The 21475-nt window shown below is 39.4% G+C and overlaps 1 long non-coding RNA gene across 1 annotated transcript in view; it reads right to left on the bottom strand.

The window, feature by feature from the left end:
- LOC108897716 (uncharacterized) overlaps positions 1-21475 on the bottom strand; it is a 53389-nt gene that overhangs the window by 2755 nt on the left and 29159 nt on the right. Inside the window, exon 3 of the long non-coding RNA XR_001963345.2 lies at positions 7632-7824. This is a non-coding gene — a long non-coding RNA (uncharacterized LOC108897716). The remainder of the gene's footprint in view (positions 1-7631; positions 7825-21475) is intronic.

The raw sequence follows: 21475 nt of genomic DNA on the forward strand, positions 1-21475 counted from the left end.
TGGGAGTTGCGCCTTATAAAATAGATTCTCACTGTATATGCAAAGAGTGGGAAGGAGAGACAGTGGCTCTGCAGGACAAAGCAGCGGCTGTGTGGCTTATTGAATTGAAAAGTGACACTGTACAGCAATTGCGCAGCCCCCTAGGGGTGATCAGGCCACTCACATTATTGATTATAACTCCCCATCTCCCCCTCGCCTCCAAATCTCTTCAAAGCAGATTACTAACGATCAAGATTTATCACATGGTATCCAATAATATTATCTGTACTAGGAGCTATCAGAATCCTTGCTGTGTGGATTAGCCAAGGTTGAGTTCATAAGAACCTGCACTCAAGTGGGTAAAATGATTGCAGCTGACAAATTCAAGAGCACAGAGATTGAGCCACAGGGTCTGGGTGAAACCAGCATCTCATCTGCAGTGCATCCAAGAAAAAGAGACATTTTTAGAGAGCACAGCACACAGTTTATGACAGATTCTCCTCGCGTTTATTTAGGCCAGGCATTCAGCAGTGTGACATGGATGAGATGAGAGGGAGGAAGACACAAAAGGGAGGTTGAGAGCAGTGCTGCTTGTGATGTCTACAGGCAGAGCCACGCAGCTGTTGAGATAAGTATCTTGAATGCCAGTTTCATTATGGTGAGAGTCGACACTGAGAGACACCGAGCAGCATGTATAGAGCCATTCTCCACGTCACTCCATCTAAATTTACCAAAGATTGTGTTTCCATACTAAATGGCGGCCATTTCCGCCACCCACAAGTGTGCCAGAGCTTTCTTGAGCTTGACAGCTTGAGGCCGAATTTGCAGAAAGATGGCACGGGGCCTGATTGGGCTGTAGTTTGGACAGCTGCCCCGACAGACGCTCTGCAGCCCAGGTTTTGAACAGGAAGCGAGCCAAACACCGCGCAGGCTTCCCGATAGGCCTGTCTGACAAAATTCTCCGCATATGGATGTCTGTCCTGATATTTAGCATATTTATTGTTTAGTTTGTGGCTCCAGAGCCTCAGACTGTACCCTTGAACTTGTGAAATGTTTTTGAATTATGCCTGAAATAGAATACTTTATTGGATTGCAAGAAGTATTATTGGATACTCCATCGTCATCAGTCTTGAAATTGTAATCAACATTGATTAAGGACATGGGCCTGTAATTATGTTATCCCCTACCTCCTTGGTTATAATATCCTTACTAATGGTGGAACAACATTACCGAGAAGTATCATTTATTCCTCAAGACATTCCCAACATGTGTCATACATCCTTTTGAAAGGTAATCGTGTGCAGGAGTCTGATTTAGATCTACAGAGGCAATCATCCTGGTCACCTTCTGCAATCAAGGCTGTGTCATTTTTCTGCTCTGAAGGAAAGTGAAGGATGTAGTGTGCAGTCAGTGGAGCCTGCAGCCTTTTTGCCCTGCATTAGAGCGGCAGATATTAACAGGCCGCTGGTACCAATAACCCAGAGTATGAACTGTCAGTGACACGTTAAAAAGAGCAAATGAGCCAGCGATCAGTGTCACCTGAGGCTGTGGTGTAAGCACAAACACCCTGCAGGAAAACACTCTGAGCACAGATTTGATTACTGGGAACTTTTTTGTTGTTGTTTAATGTCTTCACTCTTCTGTTGATGGGTTCAAGTCAGGAGTGATGACATTTTTCAAAGTGTGTTTTTAAAATGCTTACCAAACAAGGTAAAGGCCAAATAGCAAGGTTCTGCCAGGTGAGATGAATCAAAGAGCTGAGGCGCTGCCAGATGTTCTCAGAGAACATTAAGGAGCCGATCGGATTAGCGAAAGGAGCAGCTGGTCACCCAGATGTTTCAGGCATGTGTGTTAAGGTGGAGCCATAAGCCTCGGTGTCTTTGATTAAAAAGTCAGTAGTTATTTACTCAAACCTCTTCAGATGGCTGGCAGTGCAGTAGACCATCAGACTGTAAAAGGGAAAAATTAAGTCAAGTCATATTTATCTATAAAGTGCCTTTAGCAAGCAGGATGATCACTACACGTCTCCCAAGGAAGCAAACTAATAAAAATAAGAGATAAAGCAAATAAAACAGAAAAATCATAAATAGAGACAGCGTCATAGCCTCACTATCTTTCGTGTGCGTATGTGTATGTGTGTGTGTGTGTGTGTGCGTGTGTACGTGTTACCTGGGTTTCTCTCGGTTTGTTATTTTAATCCAAAGACAGCCATTACACTGTGATATCTGACATGGACAGATTAACCTTTATCACAGCCATGCAGCTGAATGGGCAAACTTAGACAGCTCACCAATACAGAACACGGAGAAAGGGCATTTAAAGTGCCGTTTCAAATACCACCATCCGTGTGATTAAGCCCTCGCCTGTTGAGCCTTGTGGCTAGCTTTTTCAAATCAAGGCGATGTTAGTTAAATATTTTGCAGTCTGATTCTCTCTACTTGTGTTAGTCTAAGCGCCTTCGTAAGCCCATAGGACTTGACAATACTTCAAACGCAGCGGCAAAGCAGCTGTGAAGGTCAGTCTCTTTGCAAGCAGGTTCTTTTTCATACAATATTCATCAAAGCCTAATTTCAAATGAAAGAGACCTGACAGGTAGAGCTTAAAATAGGGAATGTCGAATGTAAGAGGATGAACAAAGACTGTTTCACAGATGGGATGGTGGAAAAATCCAGTAAATGACATTATATTGTCTCACTATACCAAAGTCTATACACAAATATTCACGCTAAGGAAGATTTATACATGGTTAGACATCAAGTTTGACTCAAATCAGAACACTCTGTGGCTAATGTACTGTTTGTCCTTCTGGGACAATAAGGTTATTGTGTTTTCCACTTTCATTTGATAATATTTCTTGCACCTTTCTAAAACAAGCCGTGCACTCCTTCCTTTTGGGTTCCTGGTGATAAGAGAATTGAGGCTTATTTTACTGCGCACTCTCTGGAAGTCTCCATGGATAAGAACGTCAGCCTAAATGCGTAAACTCTCAAGCTGTATTTGGACTGGATTAACTACACCTGTATTTGTGGTCCCATCCGTATCTAGCATGCCAGTAATTTTTACAGTCACACCGCTAAAAATTCTGTCCCTTTTTTCTAACCTCTCTTAAATACCCAGTAAAAATAACCTCATATGAAACGAGACCTGTACAAACTGACGTCCCTGAGGTTGTTGGCAAACTTCTTCCCTCCCAAAGCATATGGTTGAGTGCCATCTGCTCAAACTGCACCTGAAAGTGCAGAAACATTCAGTTCACCTCAAACTGAGATCAGACACAGAGTCTTTGCTTTAGTTCACTTCTGTGGGTTTTTTTTTTTATATCTTTGCCCTCCACAGCTGTGCTGGTTTGTTATTGTTCAAGCATCCCAACATCAAATTCTTAAAGTAATGTTATATTTCTGGTGTGATATTAATGCTCAACTCAAGCAAACACTGCCATCTCTGATGTTTTGTGTTACAGTAACAGCATATATAAACTGTCTCTAGTGAAGTGGGGTGTAACACAAAGCCACTATCTGTAGGTTATCTAATTATGTGAAAAAATGTGTATTTGGCAGTGTGGGTGTTTCATACTGGCAGTTTATGTGGAGAATATAATATATACTATTTTATTTTCAGACCTTAGTTGTTTTCCACAACCATTTGTACTGCTACTACATATGCATAGGCTGAGATACAACAGAATATATAATTGCATTTCATCTAAATTGAATCTAAATAAAAGCTGTATAACTGTTGGTATGGTATGGTATGGTATGGATGGATACGAATAGTGGAAAGAACAGGAGGTATTAAGAGCTGAAAAATACAAGCAATTATATCATTCTTCTTTAAAACCTAGAGGTGGTTTTTATAATGGAAAGAGATCCAGATGAATGTTAAGTGTCTAGAAGTATCTATAGCCAGGGTTTTATTCAAATTTAGCAAAAATGTTAGTAAAATTACCCCAAAATTGGCAAAAAAAGATTATATTAATGTGCCTTTCCATCCACTGCCACTATACAAATTTGAGTTTAGTTTCACTACACCAGCTTTTTCCAACTCAGCCAAACATAAAAACTTTTTCTGTATTCATATTCTTTCACATCTTTTGTGTGAACATTTCTGCCTGTTGTCCTAATCCCATCTGAGCAGGGTTTAAGGTGAGAGTGGGAATTGATCCAAACACATTAATGTCAAGACATGTTTTAAACTAATGTTGTCAAAGGCAGTAACTCGGCAGTTTTCTGTTTATGTTGCTGATTAATTCTGCAGTTGGCGTAGATGCTCATCAAGGCTGTCATTACTGACAAATGAAAATAGGTCTGCTGTATGTCCACTCATATTGAATACGGACACTTTGCTAGCGGGCTGAACTGACACCCTCATCGCCTTTTCAGATGACTTGTTTCATGACATCAAGGTCAGCAAGTTTGCATCCATTAACTAGGATCCACAGTGACCATTCAAAGATAAATGGTTTGTTGCTGAGATTATGATGACTGCAATGTTCAGAAGCACTAAATGGATATATAGAGGTAAGTGAGTATTGAATTTCAGCCCCCAGTGTTTTATTCACTGTCTCTTTTATGCAGCTTTCACATCAATAGCTAGTAAATTAGCTGCAAGTCACGTTTTAAAAACTTATTACATCCAGCGGGATATATAAGAAAACATGACTGTTGCTATGACCTTTGTGTTTGAGTGCTTTTATATTGCATTTCCACTGAACCTATTTTCACATTTCCTTCTTACATCAACACTAAGGATACCATAGATTCATTACATCATGGCCATTAATTTACTCAGCAAGTAAAATCTTGCAGCACCTTTATAAATATAACTGGACTACATTAACACATAAAATAACAGCACATTAAGAAAGGCGGGTCATCCTTAACCCCTCCACTGTCATACACCAAAAATAATATATGTACAAAATACTGTACATGCATGTATTCAGGTAACGTTCAGATGTATGTGATCAACATAATGTAGGTGTACACAAACAATTAAGTGACAGTATGAGATGCATGAGATCTGGTTCAAACAGCTCAGTGCGTTTGGTGTGCAAAATACATTCTAACCTAATGCAACATGACACAGCAACATGCACCAAAGACTATGAATAGTAATGAGGTGCAGGTCATGATTATGGTTTCTCACTCATGTCTGAACCATATCATCTTCATTTGAAATGAGTATTGAACAACAGAGCTGTTTTTAAGTGATGCTAGTGGCACAGCTCTAATGGCAGCAATACTGATCTGTCTTGATTTGACATTTCCTCTGGCTCCATTTGCAAACTTGAGGTGTTTGTGACTTTAATGATCCCTTAACTTTTCCCCCTTTATGACCAAATATCAAAAATAATGACATTCCCATCAGACTCAAGCTGTACTTTGAGGTTTCATGCTAATTAGCAAATGTTAGCATGCTAACATGGTAAACTAAGTTGTTGAATGTAGTAAACATTATACCTAAACACCACCATTTCAACATGACATTGTGAGCATGTTAGCATATTGAAGCTAGCATTTAGCTCAGTGCTAAGTATATCCTCACAGAGCTGTTAGCATGGCTGTAGAGTCTCTCACTTTTCTCATGATCAACGTGCTTCACGTCAGAAAAATTCCTATGCCTAAACCTGGACAACACTCAAAGCAGTGCTGCAGCTACTGGGGACTAGTTTGGACCAGGCTTTCATATAAAACCAGGAGCTCATCAGGTTGGATACTTTAACTCTGTTTTGTGTGATAGACGTCTGAAACACATAAAACTGCATTCAAATCACCCAAAAAAGCAGACATTAACAGAAGAATGACCATCTGCATCACAATAACATCACATGCTGAGGGGAATTTGTATAATTGAGGCCTGGGTGATTCAGCACACAGACTCAGTGCCAATAGGAAATGGGGCTCAGAGGCTGTGTACCGTTGGTTCAGGTCTCTGGGTTTGAGCAGAGGAGAAGCTAAGTTAATGTGGTTCCTACTCTATGTAGAGCATCGCTCATTGATAAACACGATCTGCATTCACTGCCTTAGAAAATGTCAGAAATCGACCAGAGAGCTGACTCAGGAGCCCCGGCCACACAAAAACTCAGGTAGCGAAAGGACACATAATCCATTTTAACACAGGGATTCAGAACTTCTGTATTTGGAATACAGAGAACTGCTGCTTCTTTGGTTCTCATTTCATTTCTCATTACATTTCATTACCTTGTGGAGGTTGCTGATTCAAGAGTTCACATTGAGCAATGCTTAGTGGGTAGAATAAAGGAGAGAACAAAGAGGCAATGGCTGAGTTCTCTTTAAAGTGATATTACACTTGCAGTTTTAGCTTGTGGAAGTTTTGTGCAGAAATTGAGACACTTTCTTTGCTGATAACCGGACGCAGAGGAGGTGATGGTGATGAAGTTTTTGAAGATGGTGGCAACCAGTGAGTAACTAAATCGTCACTGATGTCAGCTGAGGTTAGCCGTGTTGAAAACTGATTTAACAGGTAACTCTGATGCCTGAAACGTCAGTGTTAATCTTCTCTCTGCTGGGTTTTACACAGATTATCACTCATCACTATTAATAAAAATGACCTATATCCTTTTCCTACATTTACTCCTAAGGCTCATATTTTACTGTTTGGAGGAATCATGTTTTTTGTGAAGTTGTTTACTGGGTGGAGTTTGAAGCGTGTTGTTTTGAGCAGTGCTAAATTGCAATGTTTACCCAAGATTTGCAGTCAAAAGTGTTTCTGTTTGTTTGCTCTGGCAGCAGTGCTCAGCATTAGCTCTCTGGTTATCTCAGTGACTCTGCAGAATTCATTAATTGTTCCACACCAGAGGCCTTTGAGTCACGTTGTCATTTTCTAATTTGGTTTAGCCAAGTGTCACTGCTTTTAGCCATACTTCCCCACTTTGTTTTCTAAATCTAATTAGAGTGTGCAAAATGAGCAAATGTAAGGAATGAGTCATTCATGCACCTAATGAAACAGATGACGAGGTGAAAGTCCTTTGTCAATAAAACGCATTGAGCAGGTTTTACCTGGCATTTGTAAAGATGCAAAAACATTTAGGTATATATATACGATGACACAAACGCACAGACGTATTAATTTGGTTAAATGCAAGTGTGATATATTACTATTACGGAAGAATGACAATCTTCACAAAAATCATTTTTTGAGATCCTGCATTTAAAGACCTGTTATTTTGTATTAGGGTGGTATTTGTTTACTCTTGGATCACTTTTTTGTGTACCTGTAATTTTTAAACAAGATTATCATTAATAAATAAATAAATAAAAGAAAATAGAGGGGAAAATAAAGGGGTTGAACAGCTCTGCAGCCTCAACATCAGGAAGTGATTATCTTCTTTATTCATCTGTATTCTGCCAGTAAATAAAAATAAAACGAGTTTTATAATATAATGAAAAGGAATATTAAAGGTGCTGTAGCTGATATAAAATCTTTTAGCATGTTCAGTCTACAACAAAGTGGTCTCATCATTTGATGATTTGAAGCAAAAATATCATCAGATCAATCGTCTATTCATCACAGAGAATAACACTGACATTAGACAATTCTGCAAAACCACTGATTATGTTGATGACATTAATTTTTAGATCAATCCAATTATTCTGTGGTATGGTTAAAGCGACTGTGATGTTTTCTCTCACCTGTGTCTCCTCCACCAGGTGCCACCTCCTTCTCTCCACCTCTCTACCATGCTGTGAAGTGGTCACACTGGTGCTCAATTCCCTCATTAATGGCCGGAGTTAAAGGGACCACAGAGACAGCTAGACAGGACCAGTGGACCATTTGGGCAGCTACCACGTTGCTGTGTGTTGAGACTCCAGCTGTCTGATACTCCTGTGAGGGAGCAGATGTTTTCATCAAAAAAGCTTAAAAAATAATCCAACACTATCTGCTACCTGCCCAGCACCAAAAGGCACACAACTTAGTGATTAGTCTGGGAACATAGTAAAGCACGTAGCAGCCAGAAAGTTTGATATTATTTTTCCTCAGGCATTGGTGATGACCAAACCTGAGCTGAGAGGTGAGCGAATACTGACTAACTGTAAACAACAGTAACAACAGTAATAAGCTAATAAGCTTGTCATATCTTTGTTTGTCTCTAAACACATTATTTATATTAGAAAACAGTTCCTTAAAACTTGTAAAGACTATAAACTCTGTATTAATGCATTGTGGAGTTAGGTCCTTTCACAGTTTTCCATCAGTTTCATTTTCAGGATTTTATGGGTGGGTCTAAAACGGTGGCACTGGAGCCACCACTCAGCATAACCCCGGTCCTAAAACTATGACCGTTATAAATATCAGCGCTGCGTTAATGTCAGTGCCTCTGCTCAGTTCAACCGCTCAGTTAATATAGGCTTTGCTAGCTGGCTATGCTGTTGTCCCGCAGATGCATCTTCCCTGGATGCCAGAGTTTGCAGGACAGCACCGTCATCGCCTTATTTTAACTTTAAGGCAATAAGAGGAGGTGGATTAATTTTGTGAAAAGCCACCTTCACCCCGTCTCGCTGACATTGCTCACTGTCTGTCTCTGTGTATATCCTCTTGAAAATGAGGGATCAAACTTATTAGAGTAAGGCAGTAACACACCCGTTGCCATAATAATACACAAGTTACCCTATATTAATAAACATCACTGATATGACTGTATAAACAGTGTGACTTGTTTCTTGAGTCCTTAGATCAACAAAAATGTAATTTATACACATTCCACTTCCATTTTTCAGGGTCGTGGTGCTAACAGGATGCTAGCAGGGTGCTAAGTGTCACTGTGGTGCACTATTTGAGTGGGTGTGGCTTCAGCACCTTCAGAGAACTCCTTATTTTGTCATGATTTTGAAACCTAATTTTATACATTTGCCATTTTTTTAACCATTCAAATTTAGCTGGGTGGTTAATAGCACATTTATCTGCAGTGTGACTGACTCAGAACGCATAAGTATTACAGCTCTACACACACTTTATTATTGCAGGTTTCCGTGAGTGGCATGATAGTGGTTATGATTAATAAAAATGGGGGAAAAGGTAAACTGTAGATTTGTGACTACATGTAAACTCTGATTATGAAAGCTACACTTGCAACCTCACCTTGCCTCAACGCCCATTCATGGCTCCTAACTTCCTGCTTTTGCACTAAATGTTGGTACTGCACATAAATCCTGAGGCGCAGAATAATCCAACATGGACGTTACTCCAAGGATACAGGCCTATTTGTATTAGTATTCCTGCACATGCTTTGGGGTTATGAAATAATGTGGCTTAATAAAATGTGTCATTATATCCAGTGAGCTGTTATTTCTCTCTTTGTATCTGGCATTTGAGTGGATCTAAAGAGGGAGGGAGAAGCCCAAGTATAATATGTAATAACATACCATTATACCATTTGGTGCTTTTAGCCATAATGACTTACAGTACAGACACATGCATCCATTTTTGGCCTGGCTGTGTAAGTGTCTACATTGCTGACACAATTTTATCACATAACTCAGTAAGAATATCTATCACCCTTTAGTGATTCACGTGAAATGTGCTGAGGATGGAGCTGATTTTTTATTTATGCACTTAAATCCCTTTTTAAACAGGAGCTGCTCAGTGTAGCGGTCTCCTACATGAGCACTTTAGGGTTAACTGCCTGCCTTGAGTACCTTGCTCAAGGGCACTTTGATGCTAGGAATTGAGAGTGCTCCTAGTTGACTTTCCTCACCCAGATTTCCCCATCTGGTATTCCTCATTCAAACCTTTGACCCTTCAATCATACGCCTGCTTTTCTAACCTCTACTGCACAGCTGCCCCAATTTAGATAAAACATAATGTCCAAAATTGTCCCCTGCTGGGAGATAATCTAAAGTAAATTACCACTATCATCTCTATCACTCTTAATGTGGTTTCATCCACGCTACAGAGTGATATTATAGCTGTTGTTAAACGTTACAGTCATTAATGACAAGCCATAACTCTCATTGTGCTGCTTTAGAACCGCGCTGATCGAACTAGATCATTTGTTATGCTCATCATCTCATCAATCACTCCCTTCCTAGAGCCACGCGGCATTAGTGCAGGCTGTCTCAGCTTCAGAATGGCCACTATAACACAAGACAAGGAGACGACTGACTGATACATGTTTGATAAATCACCCTCTAACTGACTGATTGACTGACTAGTCGACATGTAGATGGACTGCACGACTGGAGAGCTGTCTGACTGACTTACTGACTTGTTTATCTGCAGGATAACTCACTGATTAACTTTTTGAACTCTTGTTTAGCAGCTGGTTTACGGTCTGACAGATACTGTGGCCCTACTAGCTGACTTAGGGAATGGTTGAGCAGCTGACTGACTGACTGATTGGTTTACTGACTGAGGCTGCTGGTTGACTTGCTCGCTGGACGTCGAGCAAATCAATTTCAAGGACAACAGCAGTTGCTCCGGTAGAGAAGGGAGTCCAATTGGCAGACGGAACACTAATTACCAACAGGAGTCACGGATACATGTTTTGGTTGGATGTCTCGATTTCTTGTCTCCCTCTGAATGCTGATTACATTCCGGTGCGGGAGCAGACCCTCTCGCTGGCCTACAGATGAGACTAACGCCTGGTGTGTTTTGTTCCAACGTCACAATCCTCAGAGAGTGCAGGGATGAAAGATAGATAGAAGGGGAAGTAATGGAGCTGTTGACTTTGTTGTAATTAAAGAAGACAATGACTGAAGTTGTTAATCAGGCAGATGAATGTCTCTCGTTCTTTCCTTTGTGTATGGGTAGACATGCTGTATGCACTAAGCTGATGAGAGAATTACAGTCCTCTCAGTGTATTAAATAGGATCATAAAACGTGCACGTTATAGCAGGATTATACTCCGCTTTGAAAAAAGATCAATCAACAATAATCCTCTACATTACCGGTCAAAAGTTTTAGAACACCTCCATTTTTCCAGTTGTTACTGAAATTTACACAGAATAATATCTCAGTGTAAAGCATAGAACAAATAAATAATCCATCCATCTATTTTCTATACCACTTATCTGTTAAGGGTTGTGGGAGGGCTGTAGCCTATCCCAGCTGACACTGGGCAAGAGGTGGGGTACAGCCTGTATGGATCACCAGTACAAATAAATAATAATGGAAATGAAGCATTTCCATCATTTGCAGCGCTTTTGTGTTACACTTGTAAGTTGCCTATGTTATCACCTTCTATCCAGTTCATCCAAAAACCAGCTCAATGTGATTTAAGTCTGGAGACTGTGCTGATCTTCCATCATGTGAGGCCACCATCTGGTTCTTTTCCTCTCATGTTCTGGGTCATTATCTTGCTGTATGATGAACACCTGACCACCCGGTCTGTCCTGCGTTACCTGCCTTTTTCTCATCATTCAGATAGTAATACACAGGACCACCTACAGTACAGTATCGTCCTAATAATGCATCAGAGGGTGCAGGAACAGTTTGTTCTCATACTGCCTTTGTACAGACAGGAGGTTTATAAGTAATCAACAAAAGGTGGGAGACTTAGAGGAACTGTTTGCTTAATTTACTTCCATTGCAAATCTTCACTGAACTTAAATTTCTGTGTAAATGTTGGTAAAAACTGGCAAAATGGGGGTGCTGTAAATGTTCTGACCGGAATTTATTACTATTTATCAAGGCCTCTTCATTTAATCAGAAAAGTAAGCATATGCTGTTTGCTCGTTTGACATTTCTCTTTGGTCTTTGATCAATCTGTAAGAGCCTAGTGATTAACTGTCAGGCATTTGCATGGTGTCCTTTCAGTCTATCCCTCCAAAGAGAGCAGGGCCTGAAGCCTTGTTAACAGGAGATGGCTTAATTAGAGAGCAGGACCAGGGAGAGAGTGAGATGATTATGCATTTCAGCTCTTTCTAACTAGGTTTGTGCTGAGGGTTACCCCCACCCCCACCCCCCACCTCTTTAATTGATGTTTCTGCCTTTTCGGGTGCCAGCATGGCTGCTCTGCCCCAACAGGAGCCTGAATCATACTCCCACAAGCTCCAGTCACCAGTCCCTCCTCTTAGCTAGTTTGAGCTATGTAAAACATCCAAAAGTCATGGCATTTGTGTCTCTTAAGCAAACTGCTTTTAAGGTAAATTCTGGAGACATTTCTCTTAGCATCAATAATATCCAATGAAAAAAACAGAGGGATTGAATCTATTCTACTAACAAATAGTGCCACAGTAGCCTAAGCGTAATATTATGGAGGCCAAAACTGTTCAATATTGAATAAATAAATTTAAGAGAGACATTATCAAATAAACAAAGACGTAAACAGATCATAGAAAAATCTGTGTCAAACAGCAGAGAAATAATTTTTGAAAAATAATTCAAACTCAACTCATTATTATGATATGGTTATAGCATTTCAGTAGTTACAATTTTATTTCATACAAAATGTAATTTGATAATGTCACGACTCATCTAATAAATGCACTTTTCAGGACAGTGTTGTCACGAATCACTGTCTCCTCCCCTTACAGTCAGTCACATGCACACTGCCTCTCTCAGCAAACTTAATACCTGCCACCAAATTTAGCCAGTTAGTCAAATTCAACCAACTAGCTGCTAAATCAAATAAGCTATACATAGACACAGCAAATAAGCTCTCTTTTTGCTTAGATAAACAAGGCTGTGTACTTTGTTGGCTAACCTAGTTAGCGGCCTGGTTAATTCACAGCTGGTTTTAGCAGTGTTAGCTAGAGTGACTACGTGACCATATCTGTATTAATCCCCAACTAAAAGTAGTGCCCATTTACTTATGTTTGAGTAAAATGTGTTAAAACTACAGTGCCCAGTTGATTTAGATTTTTCAAATGATAAAACCTTTTTAAATATGAACTATACAGTCGGTTTTTAAAGATTTATGTCCTCAGTAGAAACAAATGGCATTGGGTCTAAGAGCCACAGACAGGGTAGGAAAGAAAAAGTATTGAGAGAACAGAAAACGGAACAGAACAGAAAAATAAAACACCACCTGTACTCTTCAGCAAATAATGTGTAAAAGGTGTCTTTCCATCAGCTGTGTGGAAACAAGTGATGACTCTTTAAAACTAACTTAACAGCCTGGAAAGAAGTATTTCACTGCCATCTCTGGTTAAAAAACTGTGTTTCACCTTTAACCACACCCAACAGTGATGTCATGGTGTACAGACACACCCAGGGGTTTTTAAAGGCTGCTAAATTAATCTTTAAAAGAAAAAACAAATACATGACACAAGATGTCTTCTGAATTATTTGATGCTGTGCAATCAGCAGTGGTGTTTATGTATTTACTGTAACACTGTCTGGAAAACAGATAAAAATATGTTTGTCAATGTTTTAATATTACAGGTAATTGCCATTCAAAAACAGCTTGGCCTTATACATGGAGAAGACTTCAGACATGACATTTGTGGAGGTCATGGTGGTGATATTTTACTGTCAATGAAATTTTGCAATAACAGTAAACCATTTGTAAGACCAATCACACATCATACATAAGACAACAACACTAAATCCTAGACAAATGATGTATTTTTATCACTACTTATCAAATCAATTGTCAGTTTCAAAAAAATATGGTGGGTCTTAACAGAGAAAAAAGAAAACTGAGCTGAGATATCCAGCACATTTAGATGGATAAAATAAGGGAAGTGGTGAGAAGAGGGGGGTGGGGGCATGGAAATTGAGGAGATGTAGTGAATCAATGTGCTTGTCACATCTCCATCCCTTGGGATCCATGTTTTTTAATCTAATTAGCCAGCCGGGTCTTTGTGTTGCCTGTCTATCAGCAGTAGCGTCTCAAGGTCAGATCCTCCTTCAGAGGTCTGACTAGAAACACCATTCCTGTTGGTATTCAATTACAGCTTAGCCTCAGACTCTCACCCTCCACATCAGACCTCTCTGTTCTGCAAAGCATCCACTGGAAGCTCTCAGTGCATCTACGTGCATTTCAACTCCAGATATACACACACACACTCTGCTGACACTCTGATTACGTTAATGAACACCCGTTACAGTTTAGAGGAAGATTTCAGTTATGTGCAGAGCTGCTGATGTAAATCTCAATCAGTCTGTCAGAGTCAGTCAATTAGTGGAGGCATCATCAGTAAATATTTATATATTTGCATAAATCTGTCTGTGTCTGTCTGTTTGTCTTTGAACGGAAGGATTAATAAACTAGCAATCGATCAGCCTGAAAATGCAATAATCAATCACTGATTTGATTGCTGAGGTCATAAAGGCACTGCTTCTTGCTGTGCACAAATCCTGCCTGAACTGGTTCATTTGTGGCCTGTTTGGCCCTGATCTTTGTATTTAACTGAGCCTCATCAGAAACACTGATCTACAGTAGCTTCTATTGACATTGTTAACATGACAGGGTTTGATTCCCATTGTGGCTCACATATCGCAGATGTGTGATTGCAAATTGTACATTAAGGCACGTTAAATGAATCAAAGCATCGCTAAATGAAAGAATGAAAGATCTCCCATTGAATCGATCTCAGAGGGCCAAGGAGAGCAGCCAAACATCAGCTGCGGCTCCAGTCTGGCCTGGCACATCGATTTTACAAGTACCTAATACAGTGCCCCCACCCCCACCCCAGTCACTGCCAAGCTCGAAATGCATCATAAAACAGTTGCATTGTGGAGGCATTTTCTGCCTCATAAAATAGCCAAACAGAGAGAAGCCCTGCTAAGCCAGACGGCTGACACCGCTGAAAATGTGAGGTCTGGTGTTGAAAAAGCTGGCGCCCTCAATGCTGACCGGGTCAGTAAAGATCTGCTAAACACCTGGAGACCAATGGATCAAACACCTACTAAAATACTTATGATACAAAGGGAAAAAAGTGGATCTAAAGCTTAGTGGATCAGCTTGGAGCCCCTTGCTCATAGGATTAGATGAAACAATAATCCTGGTGGGGAAATTGGGTTGTTACATTATCAGACATGACTGGCATACATAAGCGGTTTTAAACATAGGCAACCTTAAAGTTCATCACAACTTCAACAAATCTATAATTAAGCCACAATGGTATGTAAATAATAAAATGTACTGTAATATAATAATATTTAAATAAATAAAATAGAAATAAATAACCAGACATATGCATGGCACAAATACAAAAATCTTATATGTAATATTAAAGCATACCTTGAACTGGAAATACAGAAAGGTGTTCAACATTGTTATGCTCAATATAGAGACTAGTAAACCATGTAACAAGTAACTTACAAGGAAATTATCAATGTAAACAACTGTTGTTTACACTGACAAAACAACCTACAGAAAAATGGCACATAGAAAAGATTTTGGACAGAACATGATCAAGGATCTATCAGCGTGTCTTTCAGTCAAGCTCTGGTCCCTGCTATAGAAAGTGGTGGCTAGCATGGCCGTCCTGCAAAGCAAATGGTCTGGTCCATACAATAGCCTCTCAACAGCAGTGTTGTCTCCTTGAACGAGGCACTGAACCTGCTAACGGATATCAAGTCTACACATTAGATTTTACCACCTCTTCTCTCTGTTAGTATGAATCTCATGGTGTCAAAGTCAAGTGTCTGGTCAATGCTCATTTTTAACCATGTCAGGCAGCAGAGTCCTTATCTTCCATCCAAACCTGGACAATACATTTCTTTACTAAATACATGATGTCCTTCTTTCCTTGAAATTATGTTTCCTTCCTCTCATCTTTTTTTCTTGCATCTATTCCTATTGTGTTCACTTTCACAATCATTTTACCTTCTTTCCTGTTTACCTGATCCATAATCATTCCACAACAGAAATAGTGAAATAGTGATAAAACCCAATCCTCAAAAAATAAGAAATAAAGAAATATACCCCTTCAAAATGGACCCTATATACATTGTTAATATTTACATACATTTAACATTAACAGAAACTGAAATCTCAACTGCACTGGTTATCAGTCAAATCCTACTCATTTAAAAATTCTTTTATAACTAACCCTTCACGGTATGGCACCCACATATTTGTCAGAGCTCCTCATTCCCATTTGTTTTTATTATTTTGTCTTCTTGGTTATTGTTTGGTATTGGCTTTTATTCTTTTTTTAATTGAGCGCTTGTGCTGTGTGTGAGTGTTTTTAAATGTGCTCTAAATAAATCGACTTCACTTGACTTGGTTTAATGGCCCATTGTGTCCTGTACTCTGCCTGTACACATCTGTCAGATGCGTTATTTGTCACTGGCTTACTTTTCATTTTTCAAATCCTGCTTTGAAATCTCTTGTTTTCATTCTGATTTGTAGCTTGGCCTGGCAATGTTATATACTGTAAAGAGATTAATGTAACCCGCTTACACTGGTATTGTCTAAATAATAATTCTTTTTTGCCTCTTTCTTCCTCTTAGTAGCAGTAGTATTAGTCAGTAGTGCAGCATCCCTCTTCACTGTGTATATCCTCTCCCCTCAGATGTAAAGCTTTATCTGATTGATTGGGGGGGGGGGGGGCAGGTAGCGGTGATAGGAGTGACTTCATCTGAATGCTACTAGCATGGCCACGTTCACACATGACTGAATTTCTTAATTAGTGTTTCATTCAGATGCCTGTGCCTCTTTTCTCCACAGGATCAAATCACTGTGTTATTATGAGCCAAACCGTGGGGAGTGAGGAGGGCTGGGATGTGCGGCTGGTCTCTGAGCTCTCCAAAAGTTAGCAGCACATGATTGTTTGTGGAAGTTTCTAAATTAATTGATGTTAGTCTAGACTCTGTGAATGAATGGAGTAGAGTCATGTAATTACTGTGTTTTAAAATGGAGTGGTGAAATGATGAGTGCTGCTGTGTGTTTTGGGGGTGGGGGGGTGGATCATGTCTCTGCAGAGCTTTAAAATCAGAATCCTTTTCCTGAACTGGACTGTCTGACAGGTGTGACAATACAAGCCTGAACTAGAATACATATTAAGTTTCTCTGCATTCGAGCCGCAACTCTGAGATTTTTTTTTTTTTTTGGAAAAATACTTTTCTTGGGTCCTCATTAATTTCTCATGGTAACTGAATATACCAAAAGCATGTATCTGTTCCTATTTGAAGAGAGCACTCTGCTTTGCCCATTTCACAGATGACAACTTCCACTTTAAAAACCATACTTGCTATAAATGGGCATGTAAAATAAATATGATGAGTCCACAGGTAATGTGTGCATTGCCATCAATGAAATATTTAAAACCTTTTTAGGTATAAAATCAACTGCTTCACCTGTGGGCTTTTATGGCAACAGTGATCCTGGTTGGCTGGCGGAGCAAGAGCAGTTAATGGAGATCACACACGCAACACACACACTTTCTCTCTCTCACTCTCTCTTTCTCTTTACGTACACACAGTCTCTCTTTCTCTTCTGTTGCATTTTCATTTCTTGCAGGAGGTCTTTGTTTTTACATCGCTAATGTAGTCTGGCAGTTTTATTTTCTGCAGCACTGTCACATTGTGTGTTCATATACAGTCAGTATTGGGAGGGGTTACTTTTAAATTGTATTTCCCTCCACATTACAGAATGCATGCCCTTAAATGTGATTGTAAGATATTCTGTTAGATTACTCAAAGTGAGTAATGTATTTCACTTTGGATTATTTTAACATTGTCATTACTATTGCATGTAATGCTGTGAATGAACATGGCATTCACACAATACTGCTACCTGAAGTAGACTGAACCCAGGAGTCAGTCTCATGGTGATGTTCTGTCTGTCAAAAAGGATTAAGATTCAATTTTTCCTTTGCTTTTTATTTTCCACAGCATTGTGTTAGAGTCAAAACCAGAAAACAAGATGAAAATAAAACTATGCAAATTTACAGTTCATAGAACATTTTGTTTTCACTTTGTTATCTTGCAACTAATCCTCTTAAAATAAAAATAGGACCAGAAAAGGCAGTTTTTGTCTGTTTTCGCACTGCATGAAATGGGCGAAAAAGATACAAAAAACAGGGAAGCTAGCTTGCATACCAAAAAACTGTAGTTCTCAAATGGTTGTCTGAAAGTTCCCGGACATTTATATGTTATTGGATAGAAATAATTTGCCAAAAACATAGTACATATCATGCATGTTGTTGACTGGTCTCCACTGGGTGGTTTGTCAGCTTAGCAAGAAGCTACTAAGCCAACAAGCTCATCTGCAGTTGGCTAGCAATTCGCCTCAACTAAACTACAACTACTTTTACATTTCAGAGTGAGTAATTCAGATTCACTTTAGCTAATCTATTGATTTTCAGAATGCAAAGAATGTAGGTGTATTCTCATTACCATGTATTTAAATGTTAACTGTAACTATATATAGTTTCTAAAATTTTGTATTCTAAACACTTAGCTCTGTTCTTTTTTATTCTTATGAGAGATGTATACATAAAATTGTTGGGATTGTTGTTTTTCCTCCCTGACCTCAGAAGTTTTGTACTTCTGTTTTTTTGTCCTTCTTTTTCTGTTTCTTTCTAATTTATTAGTCTCTTGAGCAAGATGAGTTTCTCCTGCTCTACTTGATATTATTTCAAAACTAAAATTAATCATAATAATGGCTATGTCCCAATTCAGCATTTGAGTCCTTGAAGGACATGTTCTGCAAAAGCGAGTCCTTTGGAGGAACTGAAGGCCAGGCTGAACCAGAACCACCTCCCAGAATGCATCAGTTCAGCCCCAGACACACCAAAACGAATGGTGTGCTCATGCAATCCTCATTAACTTGTAAAAGCAAACATTTGAATGTGTTTGTATACAATTTCATCGCAGTGCATCTAGTAGTCGTTGAGATATTTCGATACAAATCTAAAATGTCAACCTGCTAGTGCTGCTAGAGGAAAAGTCAGAGGAACACCAATGTCTGTACAATGTCACGGCAATCTGTTGCTAGCATGCCTAGAAATACAGGAATAGAAAGCTGTAACGTATGTCGAGGCCACAATTCTCTGACATAACATGAACGAAACCGTTCATGAACATCCCTGAGTTCTCTGGTGATTTTGGAGAGAGATTTCTCTGAATCTCTAAAATAGTGGAGCCCTTGCTGGCCTAAACTGCTGCACGTTATCAGAGAGCACATTGGAGGTCACAACCTGATGAAAGATATGTTGTCATCTACAAACAAGAAAGGCCAAACGTACTGTATGTCCCCAGTCACCAGTTTGGAGGCTTCAGCTGCACCTTCATATCCTGCCTGTGAGTATCACAACAGGAGAGGAGGCAAAGTACATCCTTGTCAAAGACTTAAAATGCAGGAGTACAGGAGACACAGCTGCCACTCTAGCCGTGCAGGGACCAAATGGATTATAGCAGCCACAACACCGTCTACAGGAGACCCATGGGAACAGTTTGCCAGCTCTGTCTACATGTCTTCTGTGGGTTTCAAAGTTCTGTGACCTTGATTATGTAAGAGCAGGTAAAGAGCTGATCCCAGTGTGTGACACAGGAGAGTCAGTGCTCCTCCTGAGTAAAGCCCTTCTATTTCCTACACAGCGAAAATGAGGAAGACTGAGCCATGTGTTTCCTCAACAGCTTAACTGTTGGAAATCATCAGCCAACCGGTCAAAAGCCACTGTGCTGTGGCATCAAGGCTGTGTGGAAAAAAAAAACAAAAAAAAAAAACCAAGTTCAGATGAGTTCATATGACTCGTAGTACAAAATATATGCGGTCAACTAGAAACAAGGCCAGCAATAAAATAAGTGAAATCTAATACAGTATATCAATGAAAAGCAAATAGTTTAATCCCATAACCATTCCTCAGCCCACACCCCCCAAACCCTGGCCTTAACCCAACCCCCTACTCCTAACCCTGACTGAGAGGTCAATGATAATTAACTGTACTGATTGTAAAAGTAGGCAGATAAATTATAATATTACTTACTAATATTTATCACAAAATATCAGTTTCAAAAGTGGTATTGTTATGGATAGATTATTAACTTCATAACCTAAGGTGCTTGACACTGTCTTCCATTAAGAGTGAGCTTACATTCTGTCCATGCAATATTATGTCACATTATTGAGGCTGAGAATATTTTCAATTCAAAATGTCATCTTAGCAGATTGCAGGGATGGAATGAGTTGAGTCAATCAAGATCAGAAATACAAATACAGTATTTGCACTGTGAGTAATGTAAAAATAAAATCTGTCTAAATTGATCAAATGGTAGATCAGCTCTCGCCTCTGTAAGAATTCCAAGTGAAAGGCATAAAATAAAAAGGTCAGAAAATGCTACAAACATGCTGCCGCAGATTCTGACAATGCAACTGTGGCCTGCTGTGGTCTGTATACCCCTCAGTGTAATGTGGATTTAGTAATAAAACAAAAATTTAAACTGCTCCAGAACCAGTTTGACCTGGCACTGTTTCACACTGGGAACTATGGTGCATCCTCCACATGACTGAATAAAAATAAAGACTTTTGAGAAGCTAAATTCTCTTGTTCTCAAATTGTAGCAGTACTGGTCGTGCTGACTGTCCCACACAAGTTGTTTGCTGATGCCAAATATTGCAATTAAAGGGTTTTGTTTCTGCAGCTATTTTTGGGTAATCTATTATCAAAGTAGAGATGATAGATAGACTAATGCAGCTGTTTAGGCAACTATGGTGTTTCTACGATGACAAAACCAAGCCGGTCTGTTTGTGTACACAAGTGACTGTATTTTTTCAAAAGTGGGTACAAAGAAAGAAACAAAAACACTGGAGAAGACATTTGTAACCACAGAGTACTTGGACACTACAACATATTGGGTTTAGAAACTTCTGAATGGGGTTGGGGGCATAATGGGGCACAGTTTAAGAGATTTTTTTTTTGGGGGGGGGGGCATTTGTTAAGTGAGTAAAAATATGAGACTCACATTTAAAGCCCTTGTCTGTAGCAATAATAATAGTCATTATAGTTTCAGGATTTACTCAGTGTAATAAGTAAATGCCAAATAAACAACTTCAAACAGTCTAATATGAAATAATAAAATAAACAGCTGCTATTTGCAACTCCAAATTATGAAACAACAGGCCCCTGGACACAGACATGTAAGAGCCCCCAGCCCCAACCCTCCTACAAAGGAGCAAGACATCCAGATGGAGAGAGACGCAAGAAGACTACAAAGGAAGTGGCTGCATCGATTTGCATCTCTTTGTGGTCACAAGGGGTGGCCAGTCTGATTTGAGAAACTATCCTCCTATGACTTCACATGCAACTCTGTCCCAGTTTATACAATACACACACTAAATTATGACATTAATGTGGACACTAAAAAAAGTACTGTGCGCAATCTTATGTGTAATTTACCCATAAAATTATTAAGAGAAGAAGTACTTTAATAAACTCAGAGCATTCCATGCACATGGAATGCTCTGTCCTTTTTAAATTATTATCTTATGATTGCATAATAATAACATTTTAAAGGTGGATTCAAACTTCAGCAACAGTGCCACTATAGTCACAATCATCTCTGTAAACAGGTACTAAGATGCTTGATGCACCTGAAGGAAGCACCAAAAAAATCATTTTCCGGGTCAACATCTTCTAGT

The sequence above is a fragment of the Lates calcarifer genome, linkage group LG2 (assembly GCF_001640805.2).
Source record: "Lates calcarifer isolate ASB-BC8 linkage group LG2, TLL_Latcal_v3, whole genome shotgun sequence".
Classification (NCBI taxonomy): Eukaryota; Metazoa; Chordata; class Actinopteri; family Centropomidae; genus Lates; species Lates calcarifer.